General features: G+C 45.8%; 1 pseudogene; it reads left to right on the top strand.

Annotated features, from left to right (window-relative positions):
• Window positions 1–3,778: 3,778 nt before the first annotated feature.
• On the top strand, window positions 3,779–12,814 carry LOC136601740 (alcohol dehydrogenase 1-like; annotated as a pseudogene).
• Window positions 12,815–24,714: the final 11,900 nt, after the last annotated feature.

Here is a 24,714-nt window from a genome sequence, read left to right as displayed (position 1 = left end):
TTAGAAAAGGCCCACTGCCTATTTTCAATCAATAATATGTCTTCTTCTGTCCCTGCCTCCACACTTCTGTCCCTGGAGTATGTCACAGAACTGCAGAGTGTTGCACTGTGAACTGCAACACAGCGGTGATTTCAGAGCCCAGACAGAGCCAGAAAATAATTTGGCGCAAGCCTGCTGTAACACTTAGCTGGCTGCGTATGATTTTGTAGAACTACTACACCCAGCACACACAGACCCAGAACACTGAGCACAGTGACAGGCAGGCCAAATAATTTTTTTTCCAATATTTTTTAGAAAAGGCCCACTGCCTATATTCAATCAATAATATGTCTTCTTCTGTCCCTGCCTCCACACTTCTGTCCCTGGAGTTTTATTTATGTATATAAAGGTGTGTATTTTATTATGTATGTAATGCTTGAGAAAGACGGCTGTGTACCGTTGAAACGCGTCGCAATAAAAGTCATTTAATTTATGTCACGGAGTTCCTGATCTCGGAGCGCGGGGGTCTTTTTTCTTTATACTGCTCTGTCCCTGGAGTATTACTGCAGGGTGCAATGCTCTGCACGGCCGATATACCAAAAAAAAAAAAGTGCAACACTGCAAAAAGCAGACTCCACAGTACTGCACACGGTTAGATGTGGCCCTAAGAAGGACCGTTGGGGTTCTGGAAGCCTAAAATACTCCTAACGCTCTCCCTGCCTAAGCACTTCTGTCCCTGGAGTATTACTGCAGGGCGCAATGCTCTGCACGGCCGATATACCAAAAAAAAAAAAATGTGCAACACTGCAAAAAGCAGACTCCACAGTACTGCACACGGTTAGATGTGGTCCTAAGAAGGACCGTTTGGGTTCTTGAAGCCTACAATAACTCCTAACACTCTCCCTATAGCAGCTCCAACACAATAGCACTGTCCCTCAGCTATGTCAGAATGCATCTGTGGCGAGCCGCGGGAGGGGCCGATTTTTATACTCGGGTGACACCTGATCTCGCCAGCCACTCACTGCAGGGGGATGGTATAGGGCTTGAACGTCACAGGGGGAAGTTGTAATGCCTTCCCTGTCTTTCAATTGGCCAGAAAAGCGCGCTAACATCTCAGAGATGAAAGTGAAAGTAACCCGAACATCGCGTGGTACTCGTTACGAGTAACGAGCATCTCGAACACGCTAATACTCGAACGAGTATCAAGCTCGGACGAGTACGTTCGCTCATCTCTACTTGCAACACATTCAATTAAGTATAAACTGTATTACAATTCAGTGATGGAGAAAGTAGTATTTTTAATTGAATGAACTAAAAGTTTTAAGTCATTCAATAAATATACTGTATATGTAAAAAATAAAGGTAAAAACTGTAATAGACAACACACTTACTGTGCCATGTGATGTTCAAACAGTTATACAGGTTTGCCATGAATTTCACTCTTTGCATTGCAAAGCCCCATTCACATGCTTTAGCTTGTATTCAGATGGCCAAATTTTTGGTTCTAAAGAATCCTAATCACCTCATGTGAGCAGTTCATTCCCTTTAAAAATAAAAGAACTTCAACTAACAGGAAACCAATGTGACTCGACAAGACGGTAAGAGGGGCAATAAACGAAAAAGAAAGCGTTCAAACTACTAAAGCAAGAAGGCAGCGAAGAAGCACTAAAATCGGACAGGGAAAAAAACAAAATATGCAAAGATAAGATCAAAATTGCTAAGGAGGAGGCAGAAAGACTGATCGCCAAAGAGAGCAAAAACAACCCAAAACTATTTTTCAACTATATTAACAGCAAAAGGATTTGCACTGGCCCTTCAACAAATAATGCAGGAGAAATCTTTGAAGATGATAGAGGGAAGGCAAACCTATTACATAGTTTATTTTCAAGCGTATTCACAAACGAAAAGGAAATGCCATATGAGATGCAGGGGAATAAAATGAACCCCTCACAAAATATTTCATACCTAATGCAGGAAGAAGTGCGGAACTTACTGAAGTCTTACTTTAGTAACTGGAAAAATATTCGAGAGGTTTCTGAGAGACGCCATCGAAGAATACCTCAAGGAGAACAACGGAATAACTCCTCACCAGCATGGATTCATGAAGGGTCGATCATGTCAGACCAATGTGATCAGCTTCTACGATAAAGTAAGCTCTAGGCTGGACAAGGGAGAGTCTATTCATCTCGTATATCTGGACTTCTCTAAAGCATTTGACACCGAGCTGCATAATAGGCTGATATATAAAATGAGACAGCTCGGATTGGGTGAAAACGTGTGTATCTGGGTAAAGAAAGAATTAGCTGAGAGAAAGAAAGCAGAGGGTGGTGATAAATGGTTCATACTCTGATTGGGCCACCGTCGCTAGTGGGGTGCCACAGGGGTTCAGTATTGTTTAATATGTTTATCAACGACCTGATAGAGGGACTGCACAGTAAAATATCAATATTTGCAGATAACACAAAATGATACAATATAATCAATGCAACGGAGGGCAAGGTACGGCTACAAACGGACGTAGATAAGCTGGGGGCTTGGGCAGAAAAATGGCAAATGAAGTTCAATGTTGATAAATGTAAGGTTATGCACATGGGCTGGAGAAACAGTTGTCACCAATATACACTAAATGGGGTACTGCTAGGGAAAAGTGATATGGAAAAAGACCTAGGGGTACTAGTGGATTATAGATTAAACTGGAGTAACCAATGCCAGCCAGCTGCTGCAAAAGCTAATAGAGTCTTGGGGTGCATTAAAAGAGGTATAGGGGCGAGGGACGAGAACATTATCCTCACACTATATAAGGCACTAGTCAGGCCTCACATGGAATACTGTGCACAGTTCTGGTCACCGGTTTTCAGGAAAGATGTTACAGTGCTTGAGGGGGTTCAAAGAAGGGCAACTAAACTAATACATGGAATGAAGGGACTGGAATACCCAGAGAGGCTATCCAAATTGGGATTATTTACCCTGGAAAAAAGACGGCTAAGGAGTGATCAAATAACTATGTATAAATACATGAGGGGACGATACAAGGATCTCTCCCACAATCTGTTTACACCCAGGACTGCGAGGGTAACGAGAGGGCATCTGCTACATTTAGAAAAAAAGCAGGTTTCATCGCCAACACAGAAAAAGGTTCTTTACTGTAAGAGCAGTGAGACTGTTGAACTCTCTGCCTGAGGATGTGGTGATGGCAATATTTATAGAGGGGTTTAAAAGGGGACTTGATGTTTTTCTAGATGGGAAGGATATTACAGGATATAAATCTTAGGTTAATTGTTAATCCGAGTATACAGGCAGGTAGGAACTATTAGGGGTTGATCCAGGGATTAGTCTGATTGCCATTAGGGAGTCGGGAAGGAATTTTCCCCCAAAAGGGCTAATTGGCTCCTGCCTCTTGGGGTTTTTTGCCTTCTTCTGGATCAACAACATATGAGGATAAACAGGCTGAACTAAATGGACATTGTCTTCTTTCGGCCTTACATACTATGTTACTATGTATTTCACGGTCAGCACATGGAGCCATATTGGCTATACACATACAGGTACTGTTTCACACAGACTGATGGTCTATGTAAAAAAAACAATTTTTGCATATTCTATCCTTATCCGTATAATAGAAAAACAAAACTTGCATATGTTAAATTCTTTGGTAAATATCACATACGGCTGTCTTAATTCTGTCTAACACTGTACATGGTCCGGCCTCCGTAATGAAAATCTGCAACCAAGAACTCTTTACTGAACATTAATTGCACCCTTACATGTTATAATACTACCTAAAGGTTATTTTTACTGCATGCAGATAGTAAGTTCAGGAATCTGTCGAACAGATGACCATGTGTTGCATGGAGATGTGGAAAATATAAATTTCCCAGTTATTTTGGGCCATGAAGGAGCTGGGGTGGTTGAAAGTTTTGGCGAACAAGTGACCGAACTAAAACCAGGTATGACTTAGAATAAGCATTTCATTTGTGATCTTGCGTTATGGTACTTTTACTGTGGCCGATCTTCTGCCAAGAACTAGCCCTGATCAATGTTTTTACAAGTTGTTCAGCTCCTTTTACATAGATTAGCACTATGGCATGTGCCCAAACAATCATTAGTGCAATCATCCAGGTACATACAGTTTCATTGTTGTCTGCACATCCATGCTCACATGTTTATTGGCCAATTGGCACCTTTGCACAGCAGATGATCATGTCATGCATAGAGTCATAACAAGGTTGTTTATGTGTGTCCTTGGGCGACAGTATATGAATGGGCCTCTGGCATGACAGGATAATGCCCCTTTTACACAGGTTGAGAATCTCACAATTCTCATCATCACTAGCTTGTTCGCACTCAAGCAGCGTGTTTAGACTATACGATTCTCATTGAGAACCATGCAGTCTTCGTACACTAGTCACATAGTGTTTCACATTCCTATGAAAAATACATAATGATCAGTTTTAAACTGCATCATAGCAGACACATAAATAATCACACATGCATACTCAGCAGTCTACGTATACTCAGTTATATACATACACAAACATTAGATGATATTAAGGGCGACCTACTACAAGTCTGAATAGAAAATGGGAAGATGGAACAGTGCCTCTACAGCACAACCTATCAGAAAGCAGCATTCCTGTAAATCAATGGCAGACCTTAAACAATAGCTGCATGGTGTTGATTTTTAAACTTTATTAAAATAATTCTTAGAACTGCAAGTGCTTATCCATCACTTAACTATCTGCCAGCCGCTCATGTACCAGTCATTCAGTGTGTGAGACGTCAGTTCCAATCTCTCTATCCCTTGGAGAAGAAAGCTGCTTTCCAAACACAAAAGCCATTAGAGGGGTGAGAGGTCAGAGAGAAAGAGAACAGTTATGACAACAAAAGTGGGAAGAGACTTAGCTCTTCAAGTGATTACCCCCAGCCCTGTTCACACTGTTTTGGACGACCTGAACTACTTCAAACAGCTGGCGCTCTGGTTCCATCACAAATAAAGACACACTTTTGGTCTCATTTTAAAGCTACAATTCTTGGCTTCAAAATGAGATGAGATCAAAAGCATGTCTGTAGCTGTGATAGAAGTAGAGCGCCAGCTGTTTGAAGTGAGAGGGAGAATACTAAATTTACTTTTGTTATTTCAGTCTGTGTGAAGCAGAGGGGGCTGGTGTGGGATGAGCTGGCTGCATAGAACTATATCCAATTATTCTACCTGTCCCAGGTGAGGTGTGACATGGATGTTTGTTCATGTTATACTCCCCCCATTATGAATCAGAGAACATATTTGCTCTGTGATTGTCATATATAGAGGGTTTTTTTCACAGAAAAAAGTTAAATGAGGACCATTTATTGACCTAATCACTTTTCTATGCTACTTAACCTTCAGATCCTGGGGTCATTGCTGTCTGCTTCATCTAAGTGATTTTACACATACAGAATTCTTTAAATATTAAAAATATTTTTAAAAACTACATATAGTATCACCACGTGTAACAGCTTGTACGCTGTGTTCTGTGGACATATTCTGCCAGTGAGAAAGCATCCTTATACTGCTTCAGATTTATAGTAAGTGATCATAATTCTTTCTGTTTTCCCAAGGGGACAAAGTAATCCCACTATGTATCCCTCAGTGTGGAAAGTGCAGCTCTTGTCTTAGTCCGAACACCAACTGCTGTCTAAAAACACAGTGAGTATTTTTGGGGAATAGACTTTGGCCTTCAACTTTATTCTGCCCATCAGTGCCCAAATATTTGCCACTTCTGCGTCCTGTCCTGTTGTTGGGGAGGTAATAGAATGTGGAGGCTAGAATAAAGAGTTTGTTTAGTTTATAAAATAGACCGGTGCTGACCTGTGCTGCTCCACCTGTGAAGAGAATGGCTTAGGGTGCGGCGCTGAACTCAGCTATACATGGTTTTATAGGCTTTGTTGGCAGGTTATTGTCAAAAAGGAAAGTTTAGACTGACTGCATTGAAGGAGAGCTGCCAAGGAGTATGTGAGGGAAAGGAAGACCTATTCATGGATTCGTCTAGCCTGAATTTTGCCTTCTTTTTATAATAAAATACTGTAGCAAACATTACTTACGTCCAATACACAAAGCTCCGTGGCCCCTATCAGATGCTGCCTACAGCAAGGTAATCTCAGATAGTGGGAGAATTAAAATTAAATACCAACAAATCTGTTAGTGGAAATACTGTCCCATGACACTAATCCTTCCACAGAATAGTAATCCTGCTCTATTTCCTACTGGCATAGAGATCTGGGGTTATCTGCTGTAAAGCAGTAGATATAAAATTTGAAGCAACCAACTGATGAATGACCAGTGTAACATCCAGTTGTACTTTTAGAAGAAGTTTTATAAATAAAAAGATCATCAAAATCACATTCCTTTTACAATAACAGATAACTTCTAGAGATGAGCGAGCACCAAAATGCTCGCGTGCTCGTTACTCGAGTTGAACTTTCAGTGATGCTCGAGAGTTCGTTTCGAGTAACGAACCCCATTGAAGTCAATGGGCGACTCGAGCATTTTTGTATATGACTGGTGTTCCGCTAAGGTTTTCATTTGTGAAAATCTTAGCAAATCACCAAAGTCATGTAAAAAACACAGAAATGGATAGGGCAGGCGAGGAGCAACATGCCAGGCTGCATTTCAGGCTCCGAGGTCTCACTATTAAGCCACAATAGTGGCAAGAGTGAGACCCCCCCCCCCCTCCCCCCCACTGTCAGCATAACGATCGTTCTCCTCTGCCACAGCTGTAACAGCTGTGGCAGAGAAGAACGATGTTAGCCCATTGAACTCAATAGAGCCGGCAATACAGCCGGCTCCATTGAAAGCAATGGGCTGCCAGCGAGCACAGGATGAATTTTCGGGAAGGGCTTAAAAATTTAATCCTAAAATGTGTAAAAATAAAAATAAATTATGTCAGCATTAAGATCATTCTCCTCTGCCACAGCTGTAACAGCTGTGGCAGAGAAGAACGATGTTATCCCATTGAAAGCAATTGCCCATTGAAAGCCGGCGAGTGCGGGATGAATTTTCGGGAAGGGCTTAAAAATATAAGCCCTTACCTGAAAAAGAAAGATTTTAGTGTAAAAAAGAATAAAAATGCAGGCATTCTCTTCAATGGAGCCGCTGCTGCTGCCGGCGACTCCATTGAAGACAATGGTCCGCTGGCACACCTGAATTCTTTTTAAGGGAAGGGCTTTACATATAAGCCATTCCCTGGAAATGAATTAAAAGTGATTTAAAAAACAAAAAAAAATAGATACTCACCTCCCTTCAGCTGCCGGGGCACAGCTGCGTCTTCTCCTGCTGTCCCCTGCACTGTGGTGCTGAACTGCTGTCATTCAGCTGAGAGCTGCGCTGAGCCAATCAGAGGCAGCATTCACTCACCCATTCATAAATTCATGAATGGGTGAGAGTGAGATCTGCCTCTGATTGGTCAGGCTGTGACCAATCAGAGGCAGCTCATTCAGCAGGCGGGGATTTTAAATCCCCGGCTGCTGAATACTACTCACAGCTGTTCAGAGCAGTTCAGGAGGACTGCCAGCTGGCCGCAGCTGAACTCCGTCTGCCGGGACCAGGTGAGTATATATATATTTTTTATTTTTACACATTTCTGGATGAATTGCAGGGAAGGGCTTATATATTTAAGCCCTTCCTGAAAATTCATCCCGCGCTCACCGGCAGCCCATTGCTTTCAATGGAGCCGGCTGTATTGCCGGCTCCATTGAATTCAATGGGCTAACATCGTTCTGCCGGGACAAGGTGAGTATATATATTTTTTTTACTTTTTACACATTTTAGGATGATTTTTAGGTAAGGGCTTATATTTTTAAGCCCTTCCCGAAAATTCATCCCGCGCTAGCCGGCAGCCCATTGCTCTCAATGGAGCCGGCTGTATTGCCGGCTCCATTGAATTCAATGGTCAGTGCTCGTTGTGGTGCTCGTCTCGAGTAACGAGCATCTTGAGCACCCTAATACTCGAACGAGCATCAAGCTCGGACGAGTATGCTCGCTCATCTCTAATAACTTCATATCCAACAGGACCAATCAAAATTTCTGCAAATTATGCTGTATGAAGAGGTTGTTGTCTCTCCAACAGCCCTATAAGGTGGGCACCAATGCAATACATTGGTGGAACCAGTATCCAGAGCAAGAGCTGTTTTTTGCTACTCTCTCTTGTGGCACATAGAAGAGGGCTTAAATGAGTGACCCATCATCTATATGCCCTAATACTAACAACACACACAACAAACACATATTTTTAAGAAATCATTGACTGTTTCTTTTTTTCTTTCAGAAATGACATATGCAGCATTATTAGTATTAACTTATTGATTCAGTCCAGTTGCGTGTAGATTGTCAGGGAGGATTTTTTACCATCCTTATGGAAAATGGAACTATGACTTCTATGGCCAGTTATGTTAGGCAAAGAGTTGAGGCATGCCAATATAAAACCTAAACTTGAATGTATGGAAAAAAGTTTGCAAGTGGATACCATACATTTGTACAGGTGTGCCATTAACTTTCATGGCAAAACTATTGTATACCAAGGGGGTGGGGGGGGGGGGGTTGAATCAGGCTGAACTAGATGGACATAGTATTCATTCAGACTAGCATACCATGTTACTATGTTATAGCATGCTTTTTTTAAGGCATAACAGTGTCATTCTATTCTACATTACTTGATAAAGCAAAAAAACTATCCATCAAAATGACAATCTTTTCTTTTGTTTGCACCATATAAACAATGTAAAATTTATAGTATATATGTGGATATTTGATTTTTGCTATCAAAAATATCCTATTGGCAGAGATCCCTTCACATGGAACAACTGGAATGTTAACTAGCAGAATCATATGCATTTTATTTCTCTTTTCTGGCCTTTTTCCAGCATTACAGCATTAGTGAAGCCCAAAATGTAATGCCTGATAAAACAACAAGGTTCTCATGTAAGGGGAAGACTGTGTATCACTTCTTATGGACAAGTACTTTTTCAGAATATACTGTAGTACCCATTGATGCTGTTGCAAAGATTGATGACCGAGCACCACTGGACAAAGCCTGTCTTTTTGGTTGTGCATTTCCCACTGGATATGGAGCAGCAGTCTGTCAGGACTCGGGGTCCGGGAAGCTGGAAGTCCCTGAAAATACCCGCAACCCCTGTCCCTACCTACTTGCCCCCCTGGGCTAAGCCCCAGTACGACAACTGAGCGATGGTCCCTACACTCACTAAGAAAGGGGAACACTGGACAGACACTGGAACAAACAACAGCAAGGAGAGTCAGACAATCCAGGTCAGCAACGAGAGGGTACGAGGTACAAGAGGGTCAGGCAAAGGCAACGTCAGGTCAAAAGCAGAGAGTCAATATCAGGAGTCAAAACACAAAGTATGCTGGTGTAGCAGGAAGACCAAACTAACACTGGCACTGGTCTGCAGACACAAGCAGGTTTAAATGCTGTCAGAGCTCCCACCCCAGCAGCTGATTGGGGCAGGGAGTCTGACAGCAGCTGGGTGCACCGAGAAGCACTGGGGGACCCACCCCCAGCTCTGCAGGAGGCAGAGAAGGAGACACATGCCTGGTTGCTATGATACCAAGGACGCGACGCGGGGTAACACCCACCGCATCCCTAGCAACCCGGCGGCGAGGAGGAGCTCGGCGGCCAGGGGAGGTGATGAGCACCGGGCCCCCCTGCGCCGCACAGCAGCAGCACGTGTGACAGGGCCGGCAGTGCGGGCACGACGAACCCGCGAACTGCCAGTCCTTACACAGTCAATACGGTCAAGGTTGCACTTTTAATATATTGTATGTATTAAATATGGAAACAGTCTACTTTTCTGGAAGCAAATGTTTTCCTAAACATTCAGTACAACAGCAGCTCCATCTTTAAAGGGGTTTTGTCATTAAAAAAAAATTATCTAACCTTACCTATTTCTTCCCTGGCGGTCTCCTTATCACATGTTCTCCTGGTTGAGTTTCTCCAGTGTCCCAGGTCAGCTCACTGCAGGCTGGGCCTAGCTTGTTATAAGGGCTGCTTATCACAAATTCCTTCTGGCTGGGTCAGTGAAGGTCACATCCCTGTGCTGTAGCTTCACTGCCTAGAAAGGAATTGTAATCTATTTCAGTGACAGCTCGCAAGAGCAATCTCTGAATAAGATAGGCAGTCCTTCATCTGGCCTGTGAGCTGTGACATAATGTACATTGGAAGACTGCCAACCAAATGTACGTAACCTCACAGGAAGGAGAAGAATCAGGCAACTGGAGGTGAAGTGACCCCCCCCCCGGACTGCAGGAGCCAAGAGAAGATGGGGGAGATGAAGATCTGGTAAGTAGACTGATGGGGGAGGAATAGATAAGTATAGCATTTTTCTTTTTTAGTGACCCACTTGTGTTTTTCTTGCAAGTTTTTTTTTAACGCAGTGTCAGTGGGACTTTCTAATGTTAAAAACGCATCGCACAAAAATTGCAAAGCACAAACTTGCGATGTATTTTAACATTAGAAAGTCCCATTGACATCTGTGTTAATAAAACTCAAGTGGGTAGGAGCCCTAAGAGGTTACTTTTGCAATGCTAAAAAAGTTGCTAAAACTAAATTAGTCCATCACTGGACCTCATTTAATTGCATTCTTTGAAGCCTCAGATTCCTATTTTCAACAGAAAAGCCTGAAAGCCTAGAATATAATAATGAAACCCATTCTTTTGATATGTTACATTTAAGTTCCGTTAAACAATGAATGGAGCAAATTTCTCCAAGTAATATGCAATATTTCTGTCCTGCTTTGAATTCTGTCATAAAGTTTTTATTTGTTTTAGACCTACTTTATGCCTATCTAAAAAAATTTCCAAAGCCTCTAGAAAAGGAGACTATGTCAAGTTTGACTTTTTTTCTTCTTCAGCACAAAGTAATCATATAAATATATACCAGCAATAAGATGGCATAAGGACAAGGTAGCATATAATGTTGAAATCTAATAAACATTGTTTTGTTTCTATGTAGGTAGAGCCTGGTGCTACTTGTGCCGTATTTGGTTTAGGAGCCATTGGACTGTCAACCATCATAGGCTGCAAATTATCTGGAGCTTCAAGAATAATAGCCATAGATATAAACAGTAACAAGTTTGAAAAGGCAATGATTTTTGGTGCTACTGAGTGCATCAACCCTAAAGACTACAACAAGCCGATAGAGAAGGTGATAATGGAAATGACAGAGTACATTATTCTTTTAAGTGCATCGGAAGTACAGATATCATGGTATGTAGACTAAAATGTAGATGTGTTTAGATGTTAACTTATTTATGTGGTATTACAAATATGCTAATCTTTTACCATATTTACACAGCCAAGAAAAATCATGAGAGATTTGTGTGTTGCGAGATGCACAAATCTTGCACGTATATGAACCCCATTCTTTTAAATGGGTCATAGACAGGAGTGATTTTTTCCCCCAGCATTGTATCGTAGTGTGGGAAAAAAATTGCAGCATGTAATCTTTTGGGCGCTCCCTCGGCATGCACATATCTTCAGGACTAGTTACTGTTTTAAAGCAAAAAGCAGCCACTAGGTACCTTGCTATGACTAAAAGTCACACTTACATGGTTCGAAACACTTAAGGGCATTCCAGTTTTTATCTTCTGCTCCCATTTTGACCTTTTTATAAAGATAAAAAAATTAAAGCTTATAAATTTTATCGAAAATGTTGGAGGATTTTCCGGTTTTGTGATTGATTTCATTACACGTCCCTCGTACAAATATAGTGATTTCAACCATTATAACACATTTACCGTATATACCGGCGTATAAGGCGACGGGGCGTATAAGACGACCCCCCAACTTTCACCTTATACGCCGGTATTACAATGGAGAAAAAAAAAATCAGTACTCACCTCCCCCGGCGTTCTGGCGCGCTCCGGCAGGATGTCGCTCGCTCCTCGTCCCCGGCGCAGCATTGCATTCTAAATGCGGGGCTTGAAATCCCCGCCTCCAGAAAGCTAATACACACACCGTCAGCCAGTTACATCCATTCAATGACATCATTGAATGGCTGTGATTGGCTAAAACACACGTGGCTTCAGCCAATCACACTATTCAATGACATCATTGAATGGGTGTGATTGCTAACACACGTGCGCCTTCAGCCAATCACAGCCATTCAATGATGTCATTGAATAGTGTGATTGGCTGAAGCCACGTGTGTTTTAGCCAATCACAGCCATTCAATGCTGTCATTGAATAGCTGTACCGGCTGACGGCGTGTGTATTAGCTTTCTGGAAGCGGGGATTTCAAGCCCCGCATTCAGAAAGCAATGCTGCGCCGGGGACGAGGAGCGAGCGACATCCTGCCAGAGCGCGACAGAACGCCGCGGGAGGTGAGTAATGATTTTTTTTTTTTACACTTTTTTTTTTTGTATTACCGGCGCATAAGACGACCCCCGACTGCAGAGCAGATTTTTCGGGGTTCAAAAGTCGTCTTATACGCCGGTATATACGGTAGTATTTGCAATTTTCCCATATAGTCTTCTTAATAGCCTGCAGTCTCCGATGATACTTATCTGAAAAAAAAAATCCTGTTCTCCCTATTTACAGAGGCATGTCACATCATATTTCTCAAAATTCTTCATGCATGTCATTTTTATATTCTGTATATTCTTTTATATCTGTGCCAGTACAATTAAGACTAGTATCTGCAGAACCCAACAGGTTATACTTTTAAAAGATTGTTATCCGGCTTGTTTTATTTCTTCATACTAGAAATCTACATTGCAGGTTACTTACATGGGATATGGAACCAGCGTGATCATAGGTGGCGCGCCTCCAAACACACACATGACATAACCTTTGATCCATAACTGCTCTTTACAGGTCGTACATAATAATAATAATCTTTATTTGTATAGCGCCAACATATTCCGCAGTGCTTACATAGACAGGGGGAGTACAGAAAGACAAAAGTACAAAAATTACAGAACCACAGTTACATAGTAATGAGTTGATGGAAACAATAGGGGTGCGGGTCCTGCTCCAACGAGCTTACATACTACAAGTAATGGGGTGATACAGAAGGTAAAATGGCTGGAGATGTGCACGGTATGGCGGGGTGGAGAGTGAGGGATTCTATACAGATAGACAATGGTCAGATATTTGGCCATGTGACGGCAGAATTGGTATGACTGCAGGGGCAGTTTATGACAGCTAGCAGGGATTGCAGTCAGTAGGTCAGGGAGCATTTTATCAGGCAGCGTATAGAGGGGTTTGTTTAGAGAATGCGGTATGCCTCCCTGAAGAGGTGCATTTTTACAGCACGCCTGAAGTTTTTCGAGTCCTGGATTGCCCGGGTATCCTTTGGTAGTGTGTTCCAGAGGACTGGTGCTGCTCTGGAGAAGTCTTGGAGGCGGGAGTGAGAAGTTCGAATTAGAGGGGTGTGCAGTCTAGTTTCGTTTCCCGAGCGCTGAGCCCGGGCTGGGTGATGGATTGAGATGAGGGAGGCATTATAGCAGGGCACTGCACTGTGGAGGGCTTTGTGGATTAAGGTAGTAAGTTTAAATTGAATTCTGTATTTAACGGGCAGCCAGTGCAGTGGCTGGCACAGGGCAGAGGCGTCCGAGTAGCGGCTGGACAGGAATATGAGCCTGGCTGCCGCATTCAGGATGGATTGGAGAGGGTAGAGTCTGGTGCAGAGGAGGCTGATCAGCAACAAGTTGCAATAATGGAGCCATGAGTGGATGAGGGCAACAATAAGCGTTTTCAGCGTGTCTATGGTGAGAAAAGAGCAGATTCTTGCGATGTTCTTGAGGTGCAGCTGACAGGTTCGGGCCACAGATTGGATGTAGGGGGTAAATGAGAGATCGGAGTCGAATATGACCCCAAGGCAGCGGGCATGCTGTTTGGGAGTTATGGTGGCGCTACACACTGAGATGGAGATGTCAGGATGAGGTCGGTTAGTGGAAGGAGGAAACACCAGTAAGTCAGTTTTAGAGAGGTTTAGTTTTAGGTAGAGAAAGGACATAGTGTTGGAGACAGCAGACAGACAGTTGGTGATGTTTTGGAGGAAAGGTGCAGAGATGTCATGGAAAGAGGTGTATAGCTGGGTGTCATCAGCATAGAGGTGGTATTGGAGGCCAAAGCTCCTGATGGTTTGTCCAACAGGGGCTGTATAAATAGAGAAAAGGAGGGGGCCGAGGACCGAGCCTTGGGGGACCCCAACAGCAAGGGGAAGAGAAGGAAAGGTAGAACCAGCAAAGGAGACACTGAAGGAGGGGTCAGATAGGTAGGAGGAGAACCAGGAGAGAGCCGTGTCCTTTAGGCCGATGGAGCGAAGCATACTGAGGAGGAGTTTGTGGTCGACAGTGTCAAATGCTGCGGAGAGGTTGAGGAGGATCAGTAGGGAATAGTCGCCCCTCGATTTGGCTGTCAGTAGGTCGTTTGATACCCTTGTAAGGGCAGTTTCTGTCGAGTGTTGGGGTCGGAAGACAGACTGTAGGGGGTCGAGGAGAGAGTTCTCTGATAGATAGCTTACAAGGCGGGAGTAAACCAGCCGTTCTAGTAGTTGAAGGGAGATGAAGGGTACATGTAAAGGAAGCATATTTGGAGGTATGAGGTGGTCAATAAACTTGAAAGAAAGAGTCATTTTAGAGTCACTTTACTTATTTTAGAAAATTACTTAATCAGTCCTTTTTTCCCCGAAAAGAGGGACACTTGCTCATCTGATCACCTCTATGCTATTTAACCATGCAGATTAAACCTTTGTTTTTTTCCCCTTTTCCCAGTGCTTGAAATATTTAAAACGAAATCAAAAGAACAAAAAAGCTAAACATAATTGGTAACACCACATCTATAACAACTTGTACTTTAATATTATTATTTATCCAGAGTACTAAATTCTATTAAAAATGTCAAAATATCTCTTTTCTGTTCATCTCGCTTCCCAAAAATAGGAGTAAAAAAGTAATCAAAAAGTCATAAATACTATACCTCAAAATGGTAATTAAAAAAAAACTGCAAGTCACCTTGCAAAAACAAGCCTTTTCTTTTGACAGAAAAAAAATTCTCTGGTCTTGGAATGTGGTAACACACAAAAAGCCCTTGTAAAAACCGCTTATATTGTGCAAAAGTAGTACAGAAAAATAAGGGGCATGGCCTGGCATCTGCAGGAAACTTACAGATATCCTCCTCTCTGGCACTCTAAAGGGCTCCCTATATGCGTCCAACGCCTGCTTTGTGCACCCTGTGAGGAGAGGTATGTGCAGGGTGTCTGCCAGTGTCCAAAGGATGGTCCCGGAGCATCGCGACCTACTCATCACCTGTAGCTGCGGGCTCTCCTCAGATGCTGGTCCCAGCGGGGCTCCACTTCCGGTCCGCTGACTCCTGGTCAAGGGGAGAAGACTACCGGTGCTTCCATCTGCCATTGCGGGGAGAGGACTGCTGATGCTTCCATCTGCCACTTGGGGGAGAGGACTGCTGGTGCTTGCTTCTGCCACTGAGGAGAGAGGACTGCCAGCGCTTCCATCTGTCGTTGGGGGAAGAATACTGTTGGCGCTTCCTTCTACCACTGAGGAGAGAGGACTGCCGGCACTTCCATCCACCGTTGGGGTAAGAGGACTGCTGGTGCTTCCTTCTGCCACTGAGGAGAGAGGACTGCCGACACTTCCATCTGCCGCTGGGGAGAGAGGAACTCTGGCGCTTCATTCTGCCACTGAGGAGAGAGGACTGCCGGCGCTTCCATCTGCCACTGGGGGTGAGAGGACTGCTCGAGCTTCCTTCTTCCGCTGGGGGGAAAGGATTGCCGGCCCTTTCATCTCCCGCTGAGGAGAGAGGTCGGTCGGGCGTTTCCATCTGCCGCTGGTACTCTGAGAAGAGGACTGTCGACACCTCCATCTGCCGTTGGGGAGTCGGAGCATCCTGTCAGGGACTCTGATACCTGCTGTATAAATCCCTGGACTCTAGCAGACGATCCTGACGCTACAGCAGCCGCCATCTTATTCATATCTGGCGGCGGGGAGAGACTGCAAAGCTTCCTGCTCATAAGGTCCAGCCTGTACGAGGTGGATTGAAGGCCCCGCAAATTAATCCACATAATTAATAAAGCAAATTATTTGCTAGGCTATGAAAGAGCTGGAAATTGATATATAGTGCTATTCCAAACATTTTCCTGGCCTATGCAGAAGCAGCAACACTTTCAACTCTGCTACATGTAATTTTCACATTAATGACATCTAACTAATTCACTCTAGCAACACCTGGTGTCCGAAAGTAAAAATTGCTGTTACTTAGCACAATGCTAAAAAAAGATTTGGTACCGTGTTAGCCAGTAGGGCAAAGTGTGATTGTTCTCAGTGAGAGAAACCAAGTGATCTACAAGATCGCTTGGTTCCCTTCATCACATACTGACTTTTCAATGAGCATTTCTTCAGATTTATCTTAACTTGCTATAAAGAGGAATGTTTTGCCCTTACAAACAAGCTCAAGACTAGAGATGAGCGAGCACCAAAATGCTCGGGTGCTCGTTACTCGAGACGAACTTTTCGCGATGCTCGAGGGTTCGTTTCGAATAACAAACCCCATTGAAGTCAATGGGCGACCCGAGCATTTTTGTATATCGCCGATGCTCGCTAAGGTTTTTGTTTGTGAAAATCTGGGCAATTCAAGAAAGTGATGGGAACGACACAGCAACAGATAGGGCAGGCGAGGGGCTACGTGTTGGGCTGCATCTCAAGTTCACAGGTCCCACTATTAAGCCACAATAGCGGCAAGAGTGGGCACCCCCCCCCCCTCCCAACAACGTTTACTTCTGAAAAGCCCTCATTAGCAATGCATAACTTTCCTAAGCACCACACTACCTCCAACAAAGCACAATCACTGCCTGCATGACACTCCGCTGCCATTTCTCCTGGGTTACATGCTGCCCAACCCCCCCCCCCCACGACCCAGTGTCCACAGCGCACACCAAACTGTCCCTGCCCAGCCTTCAGCTGCCCACATGCCACGCCACCCTCATGTCTATTTATAAGTGCGTCTGCCAGAGGAACCGCAGACACACACTGCAGAGGGTTGGCACGGCTAGGCAGCGACCCTCTTTAAAAGGGGCGAGGCGATAGTCCACAATGCTGTACAGAAGCAATGAGAAATCCAATCCTGTGCCACCTCCATCTGGAGCTGCACACGTGGGCATAGCAATGGGGAACCTATGTGCCACACACTATTCATTCTGTCAAGGTGTCTGCATGCCCCAGTCAGACCGCGTTTTTTTATAAATAGTCACAGGCAGGTACAACTCCGCAATGGGAATTCCGTGTGCACCCACAGCATGGGTGGCTCCCTGGAACCCACCGGCGGTACATAAATGTATCCCATTGCATTGCCCATCACAGCTGAGGTAATGTCGTGCTTAATGCAGGTGGGCTTCGGCCCACACTGCATGCCCCAGTCAGACTGGGGTTCTTTAGAAGTGGACACATGCAGTTACAACTCTGTGTTGACCGACAGCATGGGTGGGTGCCAGGAAGCCACCGGCGGTACATAAATATATCCCATTGCAGTGCCCAGCACAGCTGAGGTAATAATGTCATGTTTAATGCAGGTGGGCTTCGGCCCACACTGCATGCCCCAGTCAGACTGGGGTTCTTAAGAAGTGGACACATGCAGTTACAACTCCGTGTGGACTGACAGCATGGGTGAGTGCCAGGAAGCCACCGGCGGTACATAAATATATCCCATTGCATTGCCCATCACAGCTGAGGTAATAATGTCATGTTTAATGCAGGTGGGCTTCGGCCCACACTGCATGCCCCAACCGGAGCAGGGTTTTTAATTCATAGACACAGGCAGGTACAACTCCCTATTGTGAAGTCCCTGTGGACCGACAGCATGGGTGGGTGCCAGGAAGCCACTGGCGGTACATAAATATATCCCATTGCAGTGCCCAACACAGCTGATGTTACGTCAGCTGTAATGCAGGTGGGCAAAAAATTTATTGGATTACACTGTAGGCGAGGGCCCACAAAAATTGGTGTACCAACAGTACTAATGTACCTGAGAAAAATTGCCCTTGCCCAACCAAGAGGGCAGGTGAAACCCATTAATCGCTTTGGTTAATGTGGCTTAATTGGTAACTAGGCCTGGAGGCAGCCCAGTAAAAATAAAAATTGGTTGAGGTGAAAGTTTCAACGCTTTAATGAGCATTGAAACATATAAAAATTGTTTAGAAAAATTATATGACTGAGCCTTGTGGGCCTAAGAAAAATTGCCCGTTCGGCGTGATTATGTGAGGTTTCAGGAGGAGGAGCAGGCGGAGGAGGAGGAATATTATACACAGATAGATGAAGCAAAAAGGTCCCCGTTTTGGATGGTGATAGAGAACGATGCTTCCATCCGCGGGTGCAGCCTACGTATTGTTTAGGTATCGCTGCTATCCGCTGGTGGAGAAGAGAAGTCTGGGGAAATCCAGGCTTTGTTCATCTTGATGAGTGTAAGCCTGTCGGCACTGTCGGTTGACAGGTGGGTACGCTTATCCGTGATGATTCCTCCAGCCACACTAAACACACTCTCTGACAAGACGCTAGCCGCAGGACAAGCAAGCACCTCCAGGGCATACAGCGCGAGTTCAGGCCACGTGTCCAGCTTCGACACCCAGTAGTTGTAGGGGGCAGAGGCGTCACCGAGGATGGTCGTGCGATCGGCTACGTACTCCCTCACCATCCTTTTACAGTGCTCCCGACAACTCAGCCTTGACTGGGGACCGGTGACACAGTCTTGCTGGGGAGCCATAAAGCTGGCAAAGGCCTTGGATAATGTTCCCCTGCCTGCGCTGTACATGCTGCCTGATTTCTGCGCCTCCCCTGCTACCTGGGCCGCGGAAATGCGCCTTCGGCCACTAGCGCTGTCGAATGGGAAGTTTACCATAAGTTTGTCCACTAGCTCCCTGTGGTATAGCATCATTCTCGAACCCCTTTCCTCTTCGGGAATGAGAGTGGAAAGGCTCTCCTTATACCGTGGGTCGAGCAGTGTGTACACCCAGTAATCCGTAGTGGCCAGAATGCGTGTAACGCGAGGGTCACGAGAAAGGCATCCTAACATGAAGCCAGCCATGTGTACAGGTACAGGGTACCTGTACGCAACACATGGCTGTCCTCACTTGGAAGATCACTTTCAGGATCCTCCTCCTCCTCCTCTGGCCATACACGCTGAAAGGATGACAGGCAAGCTGCATCTGTACCCTCAGCAGTGGGCCAAGCTGTCTCTTCCCCCTCCTCCTCAGGCTCCTCCCCCTCCTCCTCCTCCTCCTCCTCTGGCCATACACGCTGAAAGGATGACAGGCAAGCAGCATCTGTCCCCTCAGCAGTGGGCCAAGCTGTCTCTTCCCCCTCCTCCTCATGCTCCTCCCCCTCCTCCTCAATGCGCTGAGATATAGACATGAGGTTGCTCTGACTATCCAGCGACATACTGTCTTCCCCCGCCTCCGTTTCCGATTCCAAAGCGTCTGCCTTTATGCTTTGCAGGGAACTTCTCAAGAGGCATAGCAGAGGAATGGTGACGCTAATGATTGCAGCATCCCCGCTCACCATCTGGGTAGACTCCTCAAAGTTTCCAAGGACCTGGCAGATGGCTGCCAACCAGGCCCACTCTTCTGTAAATAATTGAGGAGGCTGACTCCCACTACGCCGCCCATGTTGGAGTTGGTATTCCGCAATAGCTCTACGCTGCTCATAGAGCCTGGCCAACATGTGGAGTGTAGAGTTCCACCGCGTGGGCACGTCGCACAGCAGTCGGCGCACTGGCAGATTAAATCGATGTTGCAGTGTCCGCAGGGTGGCAGCGTGTGTGTGGGTCTTGCGGAAATGTGCGCAGAGCTGGCGCACCTTTCCGAGCAGGTATGACAAGTGTGGGTAGTTTTTCAGAAAGCGCTGAACCACCAAATTAAAGACATGGGCCAGGCATGGCTCGTGCGTGAGGCTGCCGAGCTGCAGAGCTGCCACCAGGTTACGGCCATTGTCACACACGACCATGCCCGGTTGGAGGCTCAGCGGCGCAAGCCAGCGGTCGGTCTGCTCTGTCAGACCCTGCAGCAGTTCGTGGGCCGTGTGCCTCTTCTCTCCTAAGCTGAGTAGTTTCAGCACGGCCTGCTGACGCTTGCCCACCGCTGTGCTGCCACGCCGCATGACACCGACTGCTGGCGACGTGCTGCTGCTGACACATCTTGATTGCGAGACAGAGGTTGCGTAGGAGGAGGAAGGTGGTTTAGTGGAGGAAGCATACACCCCCGCAGATACCAGCACCGAGCTGGGGCACGCAATTCGGTGGGTGGGTAGGACGAGAGCTGTCCCAGGCTCTGACTCTGTCCCAGCCTCCACTAAATTCACCCAATGTGCCGTCAGGGAGATATAGTGGCCCTGCCCGCCTGTGCTTGTCCACGTTGTTAAGTGGACCTTGGCAGTAACCGCGTTGGTGAGGGCGCATACAATGTTGCGGGAGACGTGGTCGTGCAGGGCTGGGACGGCACATCAGGAAAAGTAGTGGCGACTGGGAACCGAGTAGCGCGGGGCCGCCGCCACCATCATGCTTTTGAAAGCCTCCGTTTCCAAAAGCCTATACGGCAGCATCTCCAGGCTGATCAATTTGGCAATGTGCACGTTTAAGCGTGCGGGTGCGTGGCGGCGTACTTGCGCTTGCGCTCAAGCAGTGGCGCTAGCGACGTCTGGACGCTGCGCTGAGAGACATTGCTGGATGGGGCCGAGGACAGCGGAGGTGAGGGTGTGGGTGCAGGCCAGGAGACGGTAGTGCCTGTGTCCTCAGAGGGGGGTTGGATCTCAGTGGCAGGTTGGGGCACAGGGGGAGAGGCAGTGGTGCAAACCGGAGGCAGTGAACGGGCATCGTCCCACCTTGTGGGGTGCTTGGCCATCATATGCCTGCGCATGCTGGTGGTGGTGCCTCCCCAGCTGATGTTGGCGCGACAAAGGTTGCACACCACTGTTCGCCGGTCGTCAGGCGTCTCTGTGAAAAACTGCCACACCGTAGAGCACCTTGACCTCTGCAGGGTGGCATGGCGCGAGGGGGCGCTTTGGGAAACAGTTGGTGGATTATTCGGTCTGGCCCTGCCTCTACCCCTGGCCACCGCACTGGCTCGGCCTGTGCCCACACCCTGACTTGGGCCTCCGCGTCCTCGCCCGCGTCCTCTAGGCCTACCCCTACCCCTCAGCATGGTGTATTACCAGTAGTGCAGAAACAGAACGCTGTAATTAAATGTGCCGCTTAGTGGCCTATGGTTGGAGGCTGACTTCGCTTACGGAACGCCAGGAAATAATTTGGCGCAAGCCTGCTGGAACACTTAGCTGGCTGCGTATGATTTTGTAGAACTACTACACCCAGCAGAGACAGACCCAGAACACTGAGCACAGTGACAGGCAGGCCAAATAGATTTTTTGCCCAACTTTTTTTAGCAAAGGCCCACTGCGTATATTCAATCAATAATATTAATATATGTCTTCTGTCCCTGCCTACGCACTTCTGTCCCTGGAGTATGTCACAGAACTGCACAGTGTTGCACTGTGAACTGCAACACAGCGGTAATTTCAGAGCCCAGACAGAGCCAGGAAATAATTTGGCGCAAGCCTGCTGGAACACTTAGCTGGCTGCGTATGATTTTGTAGAACTACTACATCCAGCAGAGACAGACCCAGAACACTGAGCACAGTGACAGACAGGCCAAATAGATTTTTTGCCCACATTTTTTTAGCAAAGGCCCACTGCCTATATTCAATCAATAATATTAATATATGTCTTCTGTCCCTGCCTACGCACATCTGTCCCTGGAGTATGTCACAGAACTGCACAGTGTTGCACTGTGAACTGCAACACAGCGGTGATTTCAGAGCCCAGAGAGAGCCAGTAAATAATTTGGCGCAAGCCTGCTGGAACACTTAGCTGGTTGCGTATGATTTTGTAGAACTACTACACCCAGCAGAGACAGACCCAGAACACTGAGCACAGTGACAGGCAGGCCAAATAGATTTTCTGCCCAAATTTTTTTAGCAAAGGCCCACTGCCTATATTCAATCAATAATATTAATATATGTCTTCTGTCCCTTCCTACGCACTTCTGTCCCTGGAGTATGTCACAGAACTGCAGAGTGTTGCACTGTGGACTGCAATACAGCAGTGATTTCAGAGCCCAGACAGAGCCAGGAAATAATTTGGCGCAAGCCTGCTGTAACACTTAGCTGGCTGCGTATGATTTTGTAGAACTACTACACCCAGCACACACAGACCCAGAACACTGAGCACAGTGACAGGCAGGCCAAATATTCAATGAATATGTCTTCTGTCCCTGCCTCCACACTTCTGTCCCTGGAGTATTACTGCTGGGCGCACAGCTCTGCACGGCCGATATACCAAAAAAATAAAATGTGCAACACTGCAAAAAGCAGCCTCCACAGTACTGCACACGGTTAGATGTGGCCCTAAAAAGGACCGTTGGGGTTCTTGAAGCCTAAAATACTCCTAACGCTCTCCCTGCCTAAGCACTTCTGTCCCTGGAGTATTACTGCAGGGCACAATGCTCTGCACGGCCGATATACCAAAAAAAAAAAATGTGCAACACTGCAAAAAGCAGCCTCCACAGTACTGCACACGGTTAGATGTGGCCCTAAGAAGGACCGTTGGGGTTCTTGAAGCCTACAATAACTCCTAACGCACGTCATTCGGGAGGTCACGTGATGTTACGCTGGACGTGATGACGTTCACTCGTGTGGGCGTTACACCTCGTAGTAGTACGATGATCTTCCCGTAGCTTGGTCTAAAAGATCTTCTGGAAGAGACGTGATGGGAACCCGCCCCTTTCCTGTATTCAAGGATACCCAACGCCAGTCTGATCGGTTTAAAGGAACGTCCCATCCTGTAGTGCAACATCATATTACTTCCCCCTTTCCGTTTTTAAGTTCCGATCACGTGACTGAATAGCGTTGTGCTCCTCTATGGGTACCGTTTGATAATTTTAGTTTGTATACACTATATAAACAACTACAATAGTATGCCACCAAAAACAAGGATATGACACCACTTATAGAATTATACCTATTATTTAGAGATTGCACATAGCGACTGTCCACACCACAGCCCCTCCCCTTCCCCTTCCCCTCAGTGTATGTTTGCTATAAATAGGAACCACTTGTCAATTGTTCCTTATGCTTGAAAAAGGCTTGACAAAAGCCGAAACGCGTTGCGACATTTACCTATTTGTTCTTATATGCAATAAATTGTTTTATGAAGAATATCCCTGCTTCGTTGGAATTTCCCTGCTCCTTTGGATATTGGGGTGCCAGGAGTCCAGGCACCCCTCAACAAGTAAGATTTCCTTACCTTTATACAGTTTGACGGAGCGCATTAAGTGAGTCTTTTTCCTATCTTGAATACATATTTCTTTCCTCCTTGACACGATTGTTTCGGAGTCGCTCGCTGCTGCTCTCCCCCAGGGGATGTTTTTGGACCCTCAACGTATTTCGCCCCAGATTGGTTTGAAAGGCCATAGTGGACCCACGAACTGACCGGTCTCTGTTCTATAGGACCGGTTCAGTTGCGGTGAGTTTCTTTCCATATTAATTCTGTTTTCAATTTTCTTGCACACCATTGGAGCGCCGCTTCTGATCCAATTATTTATTCTTGATTTAAGAAGGCAGCTCCAGCCCTTGACTAAAGCTCTGAGGTAAAAGGCTATACCCTATAAATTGTTGTTCCCCTTTGGCCTGGCTATATCTGGGCACAACAGAATCTGGACAATTAGAACTCCCAAAGATCTTCCTCTTGTCCTGCCCAAATTAGATCTTGGTCATATCCAAATTCCCGACCACAGCTGAAGACACTCTAAATATGCCTCCTCTTCCCAGGTGTGAGACCTGGTCATTGGTAACACCACATAAAGCTAAGGAGTCTCAAACTCACGACTCGGAATCTTATAAATCACCTGGAAGAAGGCGCTCTAATGACAACAATGCTTCAATGTTAGTCCATACATTTAACTACCTGATGATAATACTTGAATGTTATACTCTCTTACTAAGTGGCGTTACTTGAGAAGATCACTTGCTTTCTACTTTAATGTTTTGTTCTTTCTCTATGTAAGATAGTGAAACAGCCCTCCGGTTGTGAATGTAGCTGTTTCTGTAAGTAAGTTTATGCTGTTATAACTGACATTTTGTTGTTTGACCACAAGAGGACACTGTGGCCTGAAATGCAACAGGGGAGAGGAAGTGCATCATCACTGCCCAGACAGGATAGAGCTCAGAAGAAAAAGAGAGAAGTGTGTGTGTGTCGGCCATCTTGTGAAGTGTGCTTTGGAGGACTGGAGAGAGTGAGCCAATGTGATCCATGTGGAAAAGGACCCCTGAAGGACTGGAGTTACAGTGAAGGGGAGCTGAATTACAGACTGTTCCAGAGTTTATCAGACCCCCTTCCCAACAGAAAAGATTGGCATTAAGGACCAGGCTCAGAAGTTGCAGCGTCAGTGAGTTCACATGGTTCTCGGATGAACTCCTATTCCTGCAATTCTAGACAAAGGATAGAGGTACCCAACAGACCCGGGTCAGCCAGAGAACTACGGTCTCTGGTGTAACCGTGCACGCCCCGCATTGTATGTTTTGCGCCAAACTGTTTGAGACTGATAACAAGGCCTGAAGTTAGTTAGTTTAGTTAGGTATACTGATTGTCACAGGCCACACTACTGGTGATTGATCTGTCTGTCTTTATGG

The sequence above is a fragment of the Eleutherodactylus coqui genome, unplaced genomic scaffold (genome assembly GCF_035609145.1).
Source record: "Eleutherodactylus coqui strain aEleCoq1 unplaced genomic scaffold, aEleCoq1.hap1 HAP1_SCAFFOLD_120, whole genome shotgun sequence".
Classification (NCBI taxonomy): Eukaryota; Metazoa; Chordata; class Amphibia; order Anura; family Eleutherodactylidae; genus Eleutherodactylus; species Eleutherodactylus coqui.
Note: the sequence above shows the minus strand (reverse complement) of the source record. Positions and strands in the feature narration are given on the sequence as shown.